The following is a 15,746-nucleotide window of genomic DNA, read 5'->3' on the forward strand; positions in this document are numbered from 1 at the left end:
AGATTAGAGGAAAGGAGATTTCCAGCAGGAAAGGGTTCTTTACAGGAAGGGCAATGACAATGTGGGATTTACTTCTATAGGATAATTATCTATAGGCCCACACATCCAGGCGGACAGGTCTCTAGCTCCCACACATCCAGGCGGACGGGTCTCTAGCTCCCACACATCCAGGCGGACGGGTCTCTAGCTCCCACACATCCAGGTGGACGGGTCTCTAGCTCCCACACATCCAGGCAGACGGGTCTCTAGCTCCCACACATCCAGGCGGACGGGTCTCTAGCTCCCAAACATCCAGGCGGACGGGTCTCTAGCTCCCACACATCCAGGCGGACAGGTCTCTAGCTCCCACACATCCAGGCGGACGGGTCTCTAGCTCCCACACATCCAGACGGACGGGTCTCTAGCTCCCACACATCCAGGCGGACGGGTCTCTAGCTCCCACACATCCAGGCGGACGGGTCTCTAGCTCCCACACATCCAGGCGGACAGGTCTCTAGCTCCCACACATCTAGGCGGACGGGTCTCTAGCTCCCACACATCCAGGCGGACGGGTCTCTAGCTCTCACACATCCAGGCGGACGGGTCTCTAGGCCCACACATCCAGGCGGACGGGTCTCTAGCTCCCACACATCCAGGCGGACGGGTCTCTAGCTCCCACACATCCAGGCGGACGGGTCTCGAGCTCCCACACATCCAGGCGGACGGGTCTCTAGCTCCCACACATCCAGGCGGACAGGTCTCTAGCTCCCACACATCCAGGCGGACGGGTCTCTAGCTCTCACACATCCAGGCGGACGGGTCTCTAGGCCCACACATCCAGGCGGACGGGTCTCTAGCTCCCACACATCCAGGCGGACGGGTCTCTAGCTCCCACACATCCAGGCGGACGGGTCTCTAGCTCCCACACATCAGGCGGACGGGTCTCTAGGCCCACACATCCAGGCGGACGGGTCTCTAGCTCCCACACATCCAGGCGGACGGGTCTCTAGGCCCACACATCCAGGCGGACAGGTCTCTAGCTCCCACACATTCAGGCAGACGGGTCTCTAGCTCCCACACATCAAGGCAGACGGGTCTCTAGCTCCCACACATGCAGGCGGACGGGTCTCTAGCTCCCACACATCCAGGCGGACGGGTCTCTAGCTCCCACACATCCAGGCGGGAGGGTCTCTAGGCCCACACATCCAGGCGGACGGGTCTCTAGCTCCCACACATCCAGGCGGGAGGGTCTCTAAGCCCACACATCCAGGCGGGCGGGTCTCTAGCTCCCATAAATCCAGGCGGACGGTTCTCTAGCTCCCACACATCCAGGCAGACGGGTCTCTAGCTCCCACACATCCAGGCAGACGGGTCTCTAGCTCCCACACATCCAGGCAGACGGGTCTCTAGCTCCCACACATCCAGGCAGACGGGTCTCTAGCTCCCACACATCCAGGCGGGCGGGTCTCTAGGCCCACACATCCAGGCGGACGGGTCTCTAGCTCCCACACATCCAGGCGGGAGGGTCTCTAGGCCCACACATCCAGGCGGACGGGTCTCTAGCTCCCACACATCCAAGCGGACGGGTCTCTAGCTCCCACACATCCAGACGGAAGGGTCTCTAGGCCCACACATCCAGGCGGACGGGTCTCTAGGCCCACACATCCAGGCGGACTGGTCTCTAGCTCCCACACATCCAGGCGGACGGGTCTCTAGGCCCACACATCCAGGCGGACGGGTCTCTAGCTCCCACACATCCAGGCTGACGGGTCTTTTGGCTCACACATCCAGGCGGACGGGTCTCTAGCTCCCACACATCCAGGCTGACGGGTCTTTTGGCTCACACATCCAGGCGGACGGTCTCTAGCTCCCACACATCCAGGCGGGCGGGTCTCTAGCTCCCACACATCCAGGCGGACGGGTCTCTAGGCCCACACATCCAGGCGGACAGGTCTCTAGCTCCCACACATCCAGGCGGATGGGTCTCTAGCTCCCACACATCCAGGCGGACGGGTCTCTAGGCCCACACATCCAGGCGGACGGGTTTCTAGCTCCCACACTTCCAGGCGGACGGGTCTCTAGGCCCACACATCCAGGCGGACGGGTCTCTAGCTCCCACACATACAGGCGGACGGGTCTCTAGGCCCACACATCCAGACGGGAGGGTCTCTAGGCCCACACATCCAGGCGGGAGGGTCTCTAGGCCCACACATCCAGGCGGACGGGTCTCTAGCTCCCACACATCCAGGCGGGAGGGTCTCTAGGCCCACACATCCAGGCGGACGGGTCACTAGCTCCCACACATCCAGGCGGACGGGTCTCTAGCTCCCACACATCCAGGCGGATGGGTCTCTAGGCCCACACATTCAGGCTGACGGGTCTCTAGGCCCACACATCCAGGCTGACGGGTCTCTAGGCCCACACATCCAGGCGGACGGGTCTCTAGCTCCCAGGCGGACGGGTCTCTAGCTCCCACACATCCAGGCGGACGGGTCTCTAGGCCCACACATCCAGGCGGACGGGTCTCTAGCTCCCACACATCCAGGCGGACGGGTCTCTAGGCCCACACATCCAGGCGGATAGGGTCTCTAGGCCCACACATCTATGAGGACGGGTCTCGCTCAGTTAGACTGTAATAAAGGTTGAACTAGATGGAATGTCTTGTTACAGCCTAAACTGCTATTATTTTGTATCTCCTTGCAGGACTCGGTGGACAGTTCAGGAAAAAGGCGTTTGGAAAATGGGGAGGACGCGGTTAGGTGGAAGCTGACGGATGATCCAGCCCCAGGGAGGAAAAAAACATTGGAGGAAAATCCGGTACACAAGAGGAAGAAAGAAAAGGAGCCGCCGTCCGAATCCGGACCCAAGAAGAAGGTAACAAGGGAGATGCGCACGGGCTGTGTAACTGTCAGGATCCCACTGCTGCCACCACCAACTTGCTGCGCCAGCTCTGTGGGATTTGATAGTCTTGGAGTAGCTCAGTGGTGATGTCGCTGCATTTGAAGTTGGTTGAGCTTGGTTGGAATTCCAGTCTCTCCTCTACGTGTATCCCCCGTTCCTCAGGCACCAAAATAAGATTGCGAGTTCTGTGGGTCAGGGATTCTGTGCCGTTGAAATTCTGTATACAGGACTTTGTACACTGTCTCTGTATAAGGGAATGTGTTGATCGGCACTCGGGCACCTCTAGCTTTCTAGTTTTGTAATGATTTTCAGTTTATTTATATTTTTTTATGTGGCCAGTGTACTCTTGGACTTTAGTTCTTTTTCTCTTGGACGGTACCACGGATTTTTCTAGTTTCTTTTCTGTACATTTGTTGTTTTCCGCATTTAAAAAAAAAAACATTTGCACATCATTCCGTGGATTTTTTTTGGTGTTTTTATTCATTTTGGGGCTATTTTTATTCAAAGCTACAAAGCTATAGGGGTTAAACTGAACACTTAGATGAGGAGGTGAAGGGTCCGCAAAGGAAATAACACCCCTTGTCAGTACTTGGTAGAAGCCCCTTTTGCAGCAATTACCGCTATGAATCTTTTGGATCGGTCCCTCCTGGCTTTGCACAGTAAGATGGGGACATTTTTGCCCATTCTTCACGGGGAAATGGATCCAGTTCTGATAAGTATGTTGGGGATGGTCGATGGGTGGACGGCAATCTTCAAGTCTCACATAAGTGTTCAATTGGATTCAAGTCAGGACTTTGACTGGGACCCTCAAGAACATGAATTCTCCTCTTGTTCAACCCCTCCAGTGTGGCTTTGGGTCATTGTCCTGCTGAAATGTGATTGTCCTCCCCGGTGTCAGAGTCTTGGCTGTCTCAAACAGGTTTTCCTCGAGCGCTCACCTCTCTTTGCTCCTTCTATTCTCCCCTCGATCCTGAAAGGCTTTCCAGTCCCCTGGCACTGGGAGTCTTGTCAGGATAGAGGGAATGGATCATCCAACCATGGACCATTTGCACCATCCATCTCCCCTCTATCCTGACAAGCTTCCCAGCCGGGGACTGGTAAGCATGTCAGGATAGAGAGAATGGATGGTGCAAAGTCGAATCCTTGAGGAAAACCTGTTTGAGTCAGCCAAGACTCTGAAACTGGGGAGAAAATTCACATTTTGGCAGGACAATGACCCAAAGCCACACTGGAGTGGCTGAACAAGAAGAGAATTAATGTTCTTGAGTGGCCCAGTCAAAGTTCTGACTTGAATCCAATTGAACGCTTATGGAGAGTACGAAAAGGAACAGCCTAACAGCGGGTCTGTCTCCGTGTGTGAGCTGCAAATCACGGGAGCACTAAGATGGCCGCGCTCTCTTGGGTGTACAAGAAGGCCGCGCGGAAGTAGCCAGTAGGTTAAATGACGTGGAGCTCGTTGTTGTCGGAGCAGAAGTTGTCTTTGTGTTGGAGGTGTTTGTTTGGAGGGATAACATGGGGTGCAATGGAGGAACTATCCCTAAGCAGCACAAACTGCTGAAGGGGCCCAAGAAAGTGGAGGAGATAAGGAAGAGTGTGTGTGTGTGTGTGTGTGTGTGTGTGTGTGTGTGTGTGTGTGTGTGTGTGTGTGTGTGTGTGTGTGTGTGTGTGTGTGTTTCGTTTTAACGTCTTCACTGCTGGGTTCATTGCAATACATTGTTGAAAAAAGAAGAAAAAAAGCCGGGCACCTTTAACTCCATCATTGCCAGCGTCACGTTGATTGGTATGGCGTCACGTTGAGTGGTATGGCGTCACGTTGCGTGGCATGCGTCACGTTGAGTGGTATAGCGTCGCGTTGAGTGGCATGGCGTTGCGTTGAGTGGTATGGCATCACGTTGATTGCATGGCGTCGCGTTGAGTGGCATGGCGTCGCGATGAGTGATATGGCGTCACGTTGAGTGGCATGGCGTCGTGTTGAGTGGTATGGCGTCGCGTTGAGTGGTATGGCGTCACGTTGAGTGGTATAGCGTCGCGTTGAGTGGCATGGCGTCGCGTTGAGTGGTATGGCGTCACGTTGAGTGGTATGGCGTCACGTTGAGTGGTATGGCGTCGCGTTGAGTGGCATGGCGTCGCGTTGAGTGGTATGGCGTCACGTTGAGTGGCATGGCGTCACGTTGAGTGGTATGGCGTCGCGTTGATTGGTATGGCGTCGCGTTGAGTGATATGGCGTCACGTTGAGTGGCATGGCGTCACGTCGAGTGGTATGGCGTCACGTTGAGTGGTATGGCGTCGCGTTGATTGGTATGGCGTCGCGTTGAGTGGTATGGCGTCGCGTTGAGTGGTATGGCGTCGGCGTTGAGTGGTATGGCGTCGCGTTGAGTGGTATGGCGTCACGTTGAGTGGTATGGCGTCACGTTGAGTGGCATGGCGCCACGTTGAGTGGCATGGCGTCACGTTGATTGGTATGGCGTCGCGTTGAGTGGTATGGCGTCACGTTGAGTGGTATGGCGTCGCGTTGAGTGGTATGGCGTCACGTTGAGTGGTATGGCGTCGCTGGCCCATCTGGACTGGAGGTGTTAAAATAAAAGGGATCAAATGGCGAGTAGTTCGCCGGGCCAATTTAAATAGCCTCAACAGGAGACGGGACACCAATGTCTCTGAGAAGTCTGCGCCTGCTCCCACCGCCAAGGAGGAGCAGTCACTAGGCGGCGGGATTTCCCCTCCAGCTCTGGGCTTCTCCGGTGTTTATTTGCAGCTTGGTGACCAGTCATTCCCTAGCAAAGAGGAATAGTTTCCCCGATCCGCAGAGATTAGTGCAGCTACTTTGCAGCCGGGGTTACCGGTCACGCCAACTGTAACACGCGTGTGGGACGGCCCTGGAATCCCGTCTTCCTCTTTTGGCTCCTGGTTTTAAATGGCAGTTAGACGGCTTCTAAGTAGAATGGTCCATTCCACCCTGTGTGTGTCCGTCTATCTGTCTCTGTGTGTGTCCGTCTGTCTCCCTGTGTGTCTGTCTGTCTGTCTCTGTGTGTGTCCGTCTGTCTCCCTGTGTGTCCGTCTGTCTCCCTGTGTGTCTTTCTGTCTCTGTGTGTGTCCGTCTGTCTGTCTCTGTGTGTGTCCGTCTGTCTGTCTCTGTGTGTGTCCGTCTGTCTGTCTCTGTGTGTGTCCGTCTGTCTGTCTCTGTGTGTGTCCGTCTGTCTGTCTCTGTGTGTGTCCGTCTGTCTCCCTGTGTGTGTCCGTCTGTCTCCCTGTGTGTCTGTCTGTCTCCCTGTGTGTCCGTCTGTCTGTCTCTGTGTGTGTCCGTCTGTCTGTCTCTGTGTGTGTCCGTCTGTCTCCCTGTTTGTCTGTTAGCAATAAAGCTTTGGGGGGGAACCTGATGTTTTAAATCGGGAGCTAACCTCAGACCACGTTATAAGTGAATCCGCGCTGTAGCGGAATCGCGTTATAACGGGGTTGAGCTGTATTAAGAATATATTATAATACTTTCTCTGCTCTCCTCTGATTCTCGGGGGGCTCGCACTGTACTTTCTCTGCTCTCCTCTGATTCTCGGGGGGCTAGCGCTGTACTTTCCCTGCCCTCTTCTGATTCTCGGGGGGCTCGCGCTGTACTTTCTCTGCTCTCCTCTGATTCTCGGGGGGCTAGCACTGTATTTACTTTGTCTCTTCCGCAGGTGAAAGCAGAGAAAGACAAGAAAGTTGAAAAGGTGAGTGAGAGCGAGCGGGCTAGAGAGTGATGAGGAGGGAGCAGAAGTGCATGCTGGGACCAGTGATGAGGAGGGAGCAGAAGTGCATGCTGGGACTAGTGATGAGGAGAGAGCAGAAGTGCGTGCTGGGACTAGTGATGAGGAGGGAGCAGAAGTGCATGCTGGGACTAGTGATGAGGAGGGAGCAGAAGTGCATGCTGGGACTAGTGATAAGGAGGGAGCAGAAGTGCATGCTGGGACTAGTGATGAAGATGGAGCAGAAGTGCATGCTGGGACTAGTGATGAGGAGGGTGCAAAAGTGCATGCTGGGACTAGTGATGAGGAGGGAGCAGAAGTGCATGCTGGGATTAGTGATGAGGAGGGAGCAGAAGTGCATGCTGGGACTAGTGATGAGGAGGGAGCAGAAGTGCATGCTGGGACTAGTGATGAGGAGGGAGCAGAAGTGCATGCTGGGACTAGTGATGAGGAGGGTGCAGAAGTGCATGCTGGGACTAGTGATGAGGAGGGAGCAGAAGTGCATGCTGGGACTAGTGATGAAGAGGGAGCAGAAGTGCATGCTGGGACTAGTGATGAAGAGGGAGCAGAAGTGCATGCTGGGACTAGTGATGAGGAGGGAGCCGAAGTGGATGCTGGGACTAGTGATGAGGAGGGAGCAGAAGTGCATGCTGGGACTAGTGATGAGGAGGGAGCAGAAGTGCATGCTGGGACTAGTTATGAGGGAGCAGAAGTGCATGCTGGGACTAGTGATGAGGAGGGAGCAGAAGTGCATGCTGGGACTAGTGATGAGGAGGGAGCAGAAGTGCATGCTGGGACTAGTGATGAGGAGGGAGCAGAAGTGCATGCTGGGACTAGTGATGAGGAGGGAGCAGAAGTGCATGCTGGGACTAGTGATGAGGAGGGAGCAGAAGTGGATGCTGGGACTAGTGATGAGGGAGCAGAAGTGCATGCTGGGACTAGTGATGAGGAGGGAGCAGAAGTGCATGCTGGGACTAGTGATGAGGAGGGAGCAGAAGTGCATGCTGGGACTAGTGATGAGGAGAGAGCAGAAGTGCGTGCTGGGACTAGTGATGAGGAGGGAGCAGAAGTGCATGCTGGGACTAGTGATGAGGAGGGAGCAGAAGTGCATGCTGGGACTAGTGATAAGGAGGGAGCAGAAGTGCATGCTGGGACTAGTGATGAAGATGGAGCAGAAGTGCATGCTGGGACTAGTGATGAGGAGGGTGCAAAAGTGCATGCTGGGACTAGTGATGAGGAGGGAGCAGAAGTGCATGCTGGGATTAGTGATGAGGGAGCAGAAGTGCATGCTGGGACTAGTGATAAGGAGGGAGCAGAAGTGCATGCTGGGACTAGTGATGAGGAGGGAGCAGAAGTGCATGCTGGGATTAGTGATGAGGAGGGAGCAGAAGTGCATGCTGGGACTAGTGATGAGGAGGGAGCAGAAGTGCATGCTGGGACTAGTGATGAGGAGGGAGCAGAAGTGCATGCTGGGACTATTGATGAGGAGGGAGCAGAAGTGCATGCTGGGACTAGTGATGAGGAGGGAGCAGAAGTGCATGCTGGTACTAGTGATGAGGAGGGAGCAGAAGTGCATGCTGGGACTAGTGATGAGGAGGGAGCAGAAGTGGATGCTGGGACTAGTGATGAGGAGGGAGCAGAAGTGCATGCTGGGACTAGTGATGAGGAGGGTGCAGAAGTGCATGCTGGGACTAGTGATGAGGAGGGAGCAGAAGTGGATGCTGGGACTAGTGATGAGGAGGGTGCAGAAGTGCATGCTGGGACTAGTGATGAGGAGGGAGCAGAAGTGGATGCTGGGACTAGTGATGAGGAGGGAGCAGAAGTGGATGCTGGGACTAGTGATGAGGAGGGTGCAGAAGTGCATGCTGGGACTAGTGATGAGGAGGGAGCAGAAGTGCATGCTGGTACTAGTGATGAGGAGGGAGCAGAAGTGCATGCTGGGACTAGTGATGAGGAGGGAGCAGAAGTGGATGCTGGGACTAGTGATGAGGAGGGAGCAGAAGTGGATGCTGGGACTAGTGATGAGGGAGCAGAAGTGCATGCTGGGACTAGTGATGAGGAGGGAGCAGAAGTGCATGCTGGGACTAGTGATGAGGGAGCAGAAGTGCATGCTGGGACTAGTGATGAGGAGGGAGCAGAAGTGCATGCTGGGACTAGTGATGAGGAGGGAGCAGAAGTGCATGCTGGGACTAGTGATGATGAGGGAGCAGAAGTGCATGCTGGGACTAGTGATGAGGAGGGAGCAGAAGTGCATGCTGGGACTAGTGATGAGGAGGGAGCAGAAGTGCATGCTGGGACTAGTGATGAGGAGGGAGCAGAAGTGCATGCTGGGACTAGTGATGAGGAGGGAGCAGAAGTGCATGCTGGGACTAGTGATGAGGAGGGAGCAGAAGTGCATGCTGGGACTAGTGATGAGGAGGGAGCAGAAGTGCATGCTGGGACTAGTGATGAGGGAGCAGAAGTGCATGCTGGGACTAGTGATAAGGGAGCAGAAGTGCATGCTGGGACTAGTGATGAGGAGGGAGCAGAAGTGCATGCTGGGACTAGTGATGAGGAGGGAGCAGAAGTGCATGCTGGGACTAGTGATGAGGAGGGAGCAGAAGTGCATGCTGGGACTAGTGATGAGGAGGGAGCAGAAGTGGATGCTGGGACTAGTGATGAAGAGGGAGCAGAAGTGCATGCTGGGACTAGTGATGAGGAGGGAGCAGAAGTGCATGCTGGGACTAGTGATGAAGAGGGAGCAGAAGTGGATGCTGGGACTAGTGATGAGGAGGGAGCAGAAGTGCATGCTGGGACTAGTGATGAGGAGGGAGCAGAAGTGCATGCTGGGACTAGTGATGAAGAGGGAGCAGAAGTGGATGCTGGGACTAGTGATGAGGAGGGAGCAGAAGTGCATGCTGGGACTAGTGATGAGGAGGGAGCAGAAGTGCATGCTGGGACTAGTGATGAGGAGGGAGCAGAAGTGCATGCTGGGACTAGTGATGAGGAGGGAGCAGAAGTGCATGCTGGGACTAGTGATGAGGAGGGAGCAGAAGTGCATGCTGGGACTAGTGATGAGGAGGGAGCAGAAGTGCATGCTGGGACTAGTGATGAGGAGGGAGCAGAAGTGCATGTTGGGACTAGTGATGAAGAGGGAGCAGAAGTGCATGCTGGGACTAGTGATGAGGGAGCAGAAGTGCATGCTGGGACAAGTGATGAGGGAGCAGAAGTGCATGCTGGGACTAGTGATGAGGAGGGAGCAGAAGTGCATGCTGGGACTAGTGATGAAGAGGGAGCAGAAGTGCATGCTGGGACTAGTGATGAGGGAGCAGAATGGCATGCTGGGACTAGTGATAAGGAGGGAGCAGAAGTGCATGCTGGGACTAGTGATGAAGAGGGAGCAGAAGTGCATGCTGGGACAAGTGATGAGGAGGGTGCAAAAGTGCATGCTGGGACTAGTGATGAGGGAGCAGAAGTGCATGCTGGGACTAGTGATGAGGGAGCAGAAGTGCATGCTGGGACTAGTGATAAGGAGGGAGCAGAAGTGCATGCTGGGACTAGTGATGAGGAGGGAGCAGAAGTGCATGCTGGGACTAGTGATGATGAGGGAGCAGAAGTGCATGCTGGGACTAGTGATGAGGAGGGAGCAGAAGTGCATGCTGGGACTAGTGATAAGGAGGGTGCAGAATTGATGCTGGGACTAGTGATGAAGAGGGAGCAGAAGTGCATGCTGGGACTAGTGATGAGGAGGGAGCAGAAGTGCATGCTGGGACTAGTGATGAGGAGGGAGCAGAAGTGCATGCTGGGACTAGTGATGAGGAGGGAGCAGAAGTGGATGCTGGGACTAGTGATGAGGAGGGAGCAGAAGTGCATGCTGGGACTAGTGATGAGGAGGGAGCAGAAGTGCATGCTGGGACTAGTGATGAGGAAGGGAGCAGAAGTGGATGCTGGACTAGTGATGAGGAGGGTGCAGAAGTGCATGCTGGGACTAGTGATGAGGAGGGAGCAGAAGTGCATGCTGGGACTAGTGATGAAGAAGGAGCAAAAGTGCATGCTGGGACTAGTGATGAGGAGGGAGCAGAAGTGCATGCTGGGACTAGTGATGAAGAGGGAGCAGAAGTGGATGCTGGGACTAGTGATGAGGGAGCAGAAGTGCATGCTGGGACTAGTGATGAGGGAGCAGAAGTGCATGCTGGGACTAGTGATGAGGAGGGAGCAGAGTGCATGCTGGGACTAGTGATGAGGAGGGAGCAGAAGTGCATGCTGGGACTAGTGATGAGGAGGGAGCAGAAGTGCATGCTGGGACTAGTGATGAGGAGGGAGCAGAAGTGCATGCTGGGACTAGTGATGAGAGGGAGCAGAAGTGCATGCTGGGACTAGTATAGGAGGGAGCAGAAGTGAATGCTGGGACTAGTGATGAGGAGGGAGCAGAAGTGCATGCTGGGACTAGTGATGAGGAAGCAGAAGTGCATGCTGGGACTAGGGATAGGAGGGAGCAGAAGTGCATGCTGGGACTAGTGATGATGAGGGAGCAGAAGTGCATGCTGGGACTAGTGATAAGGAGGGAACAGAAGTGCATGCTGGGACAAGTGATGAGGAGGGTGCAGAAGTGCATGCTGGGACTAGTGATGAAGAGGGTGCAGAATTGCATGCTGGGAATAGTGATGAGGAGGGAGCAGAAGTGCATGCTGGGACTAGTGATCAGGAGGGTGCAGAATTGATGCTGGGAATAGTGATGAGGAGGGAGCAGAAGTGCATGCTGGGACTAGTGATGAGGAGGGAGCAGAAGTGGATGCTGGGACTAGTGATGAGAGGGAGCAGAAGTGCATGCTGGGACTAGTGATGAGGAGGGAGCAGAAGTGCATGCTGGGGACTAGTGATGAGGAGGGAGCATAAGTGCATGCTGGGACTAGTGATGAGGAGGGAGCAGAAGTGCATGCTGGGACTAGTGATAAGGAGGGAGCAGAAGTGCATGCTGGGACTAGTGATGAAGAGGGAGCAGAAGTGCATGCTGGGACAAGTGATGAGGGTGCAAAAGTGCATGCTGGGACTAGTGATGAGGGAGCAGAAGTGCATGCTGGGACTAGTGATGAGGGAACAGAAGTGCATGCTGGGACTAGTGATAAGGAGGGAGCAGAAGTGCATGCTGGGACTAGTGATGAGGAGGGAGCAGAAGTGCATGCTGGGACTAGTGATGAGGGAGCAGAAGTGCATGCTGGGACTAGTGATGAGGGGCAGAGTGCAGCTAGGAGAGAGCAGAAGTGCATGCTGGGACTAGTGATAAGGAGGGAGCAGAAGTGCATGCTGGGACTAGTGATGAGAGGAGCAGAAGTGCATGCTGGGACTAGTGATGAAAGAGGGAGCAGAAGTGGATGCTGGGACTAGTGATGAGAGGGAGCAGAAGTGCATGCTGGGACTAGTGATGAGGGGAGCAGAAGTGCATGCTGGGACTAGTGATGAGGAGGGAGCAGAAGTGCATGCTGGACTAGTGATGAGGAGGGAGCAGAGTGCATGCTGGACTAGTGATAAGGAGGGAGCAGAAGTGCATGCTGGGACTAGTGATAAGGAGGGAGCAGAAGTGCATGCTGGGACTAGTGATGAGGAGGGTGCAAAAGTGCATGCTGGGACTAGTGATGAGGAGGGAGCAGAAGTGCATGCTGGGACTAGTGATGAGGAGGGAGCAGAAGTGCATGCTGGGACTAGTGATGAGGAGGGAGCAGAAGTGCATGCTGGGACTAGTGATGAGAAGGAGCAGAAGTGGATGCTGGGACTAGTGATGAGGAGGGTGCAGAAGTGCATGCTGGGACTAGTGATGAGGAGGGAGCAGAAGTGCATGCTGGGACTAGTGATGAAGAAGGAGCAAAAGTGCATGCTGGGACTAGTGATGAGGAGGGAGCAGAAGTGCATGCTGGGACTAGTGATGAAGAGGGAGCAGAAGTGGATGCTGGGGACTAGTGATGAGGGAGCAGAAGTGAATGCTGGGACTAGTGATGAGGAGGGAGCAGAAGTGCATGCTGGGACTAGTGATGAGGGAGCAGAAGTGCATGCTGGGACTAGTGATGAGGAGGGAGCAGAAGTGCATGCTGGGACTAGTGATGAGGGAGCAGAAGTGCATGCTGGACTAGTGATGAGGGAGCAGAAGTGCATGCTGGGACTAGTGATGAGGAGGGAGCAGAAGTGGATGCTGGGACTAGTGATGAGGGAGCAGAAGTGCATGCTGGGACTAGTGATGAGGAGGAGCAGAAGTGCATGCTGGGACTAGTGATGAGGGAGCAGAAGTGCATGCTGGGACTAGTGATGAGGGAGCAGAAGTGCATGCTGGGACTAGTGATGAGGAGGGAGCAGAAGTGCATGCTGGGACTAGTGATGAGGAGGGAGCAGAAGTGCATGCTGGGACTAGTGATGAGGAGGGAGCAGAAGTGCATGCTGGGACTAGTGATGAGGAGGGAGCAGAAGTGCATGCTGGGACTAGTGATGAGGAAGCAGAAGTGCATGCTGGGACTAGGGATAAGGAGGGAGCAGAAGTGCATGCTGGGACTAGTGATGATGAGGGAGCAGAAGTGCATGCTGGGACTAGTGATAAGGAGGGAACAGAAGTGCATGCTGGGACAAGTGATGAGGAGGGTGCAGAAGTGCATGCTGGGACTAGTGATGAAGAGGGTGCAGAATTGCATGCTGGGAATAGTGATGAGGAGGGAGCAGAAGTGCATGCTGGGACTAGTGATCAGGAGGGTGCAGAATTGATGCTGGGAATAGTGATGAGGAGGGAGCAGAAGTGCATGCTGGACTAGTGATGAGGAGGGAGCAGAAGTGGATGCTGGGACTAGTGATGAGGAGGGATCAGAAGTGCATGCTGGGACTAGTGATGAGGAGGGAGCAGAAGTGCATGCTGGGACTAGTGATGAGGAGGGAGCATAAGTGCATGCTGGGACTAGTGATGAGGAGGGAGCAGAAGTGCATGCTGGGACTAGTGATAAGGAGGGAGCAGAAGTGCATGCTGGGACTAGTGATGAAGAGGGAGCAGAAGTGCATGCTGGGACAAGTGATGAGGGTGCAAAAGTGCATGCTGGGACTAGTGATGAGGGAGCAGAAGTGCATGCTGGGACTAGTGATGAGGGAACAGAAGTGCATGCTGGGACTAGTGATAAGGAGGGAGCAGAAGTGCATGCTGGGACTAGTGATGAGGAGGGAGCAGAAGTGCATGCTGGGACTAGTGATGAGGGGAGCAGAAGTGCATGCTGGGACTAGTGATGAGGGAGCAGAAGTGCATGCTGGGACTAGTGATAAGGAGGGAGCAGAAGTGCATGCTGGGACTAGTGATGAGGAGGGAGCAGAAGTGCATGCTGGGACTAGTGATGAAGAGGGAGCAGAAGTGGATGCTGGGACTAGTGATGAAGAGGGAGCAGAAGTGGATGCTGGGACTAGTGATGAGGGAGCAGAAGTGCATGCTGGGACTAGTGATGAGGAGGGAGCAGAAGTGCATGCTGGGACTAGTGATGAGGAGGGAGCAGAAGTGCATGCTGGGACTAGTGATAAGGAGGGAGCAGAAGTGCATGCTGGGACTAGTGATAAGGAGGGAGCAGAAGTGCATGCTGGGACTAGTGATGAGGAGGGTGCAAAAGTGCATGCTGGGACTAGTGATGAGGAGGGAGCAGAAGTGCATGCTGGGACTAGTGATGAGGAGGGAGCAGAAGTGCATGCTGGGACTAGTGATGAGGAGGGAGCAGAAGTGCATGCTGGGACTAGTGATGAAGAAGGAGCAGAAGTGGATGCTGGGACTAGTGATGAGGAGGGTGCAGAAGTGCATGCTGGGACTAGTGATGAGGAGGGAGCAGAAGTGCATGCTGGGACTAGTGATGAAGAAGGAGCAAAAGTGCATGCTGGGACTAGTGATGAGGAGGGAGCAGAAGTGCATGCTGGGACTAGTGATGAAGAGGGAGCAGAAGTGGATGCTGGGACTAGTGATGAGGGAGCAGAAGTGAATGCTGGGACTAGTGATGAGGAGGGAGCAGAAGTGCATGCTGGGACTAGTGATGAGGGAGCAGAAGTGCATGCTGGGACTAGTGATGAGGAGGGAGCAGAAGTGCATGCTGGGACTAGTGATGAGGGAGCAGAAGTGCATGCTGGGACTAGTGATGAGGGAGCAGAAGTGCATGCTGGGACTAGTGATGAGGAGGGGAGCAGAAGTGGATGCTGGGACTAGTGATGAGGGAGCAGAAGTGCATGCTGGGACTAGTGATGAGGAGGGAGCAGAAGTGCATGCTGGGACTAGTGATGAGGGAGCAGAAGTGCATGCTGGGACTAGTGATGAGGGAGCAGAAGTGCATGCTGGGACTAGTGATGAGGAGGGAGCAGAAGTGCATGCTGGGACTAGTGATGAGGGAGCAGAAGTGCATGCTGGACTAGTGATGAGGAGGGAGCAGAAGTGCATGCTGGGACTAGTGATGAGGAGGGAGCAGAAGTGCATGCTGGGACTAGGATGAGGGAGCAGAAGTGCATGCTGGGACTAGTAATAAGGGAGGGAGCAGAAGTGCATGCTGGGACTAGTGATGAGGAGGGAGCAGAAGTGCATGCTGGGACTAGTGGATGAGGAAGCAGAAGTGCATGCTGGGACTAGGGATAAGGAGGGAGCAAGAAGTGCATGCTGGGACTAGTGATGATGAGGGAGCAGAAGTGCATGCTGGGACTAGTGATAACGAGGGAACAGAAGTGCATGCTGGGACTAGTGATGAGGAGGGTGCAGAAGTGCATGCTGGGACTAGTGATGAAGAGGGTGCAGAATTGCATGCTGGGAATAGTGATGAGGAGGGAGCAGAAGTGCATGCTGGGACTAGTGATCAGGAGGGTGCAGAATTGATGCTGGGAATAGTGATGAGGAGGGAGCAGAAGTGCATGCTGGGACTAGTGACGAGGAGGGTGCAGAAGTGCATGCTGGTACTAGTGATGAGGAGGGTGCCGAAGTGCATGCTGGGACTAGTGATAAGGAGGGTGCAGCCGCATGAAGATAGGTGGCCTATCATAGCGTGAATGGGATTGGGGTCCTAAGGAGAGAATTTGTGATCCCTTCTTTTTCTCCCCCCCACCTCCTTCTTCTCTCCTCTCTCCCCCCCCCCCCCTTTTTTCTCTCCCCCTCCCTTTTTTCTCTCTCCCTCCCCCCCTTTTTCTCTCCCC

General features: G+C 54.7%; 1 long non-coding RNA gene across 1 annotated transcript in view; it reads left to right on the forward strand.

Moving 5' to 3' along the window:
* The window catches only part of LOC142483580 (uncharacterized), a 7,303-nt gene extending 721 nt beyond the window's left edge, over positions 1 to 6,582 (forward strand). The window contains exons 2-3 of the long non-coding RNA XR_012797386.1: positions 2,683 to 2,853; positions 6,549 to 6,582. This is a non-coding gene — a long non-coding RNA (uncharacterized LOC142483580). The remainder of the gene's footprint in view (positions 1 to 2,682; positions 2,854 to 6,548) is intronic.
* The last annotated feature ends 9,164 nt before the right edge of the window (positions 6,583 to 15,746 follow it).

Source organism: Ascaphus truei, unplaced genomic scaffold (assembly GCF_040206685.1).
Source record: "Ascaphus truei isolate aAscTru1 unplaced genomic scaffold, aAscTru1.hap1 HAP1_SCAFFOLD_3372, whole genome shotgun sequence".
Classification (NCBI taxonomy): domain Eukaryota; kingdom Metazoa; phylum Chordata; class Amphibia; order Anura; family Ascaphidae; genus Ascaphus; species Ascaphus truei.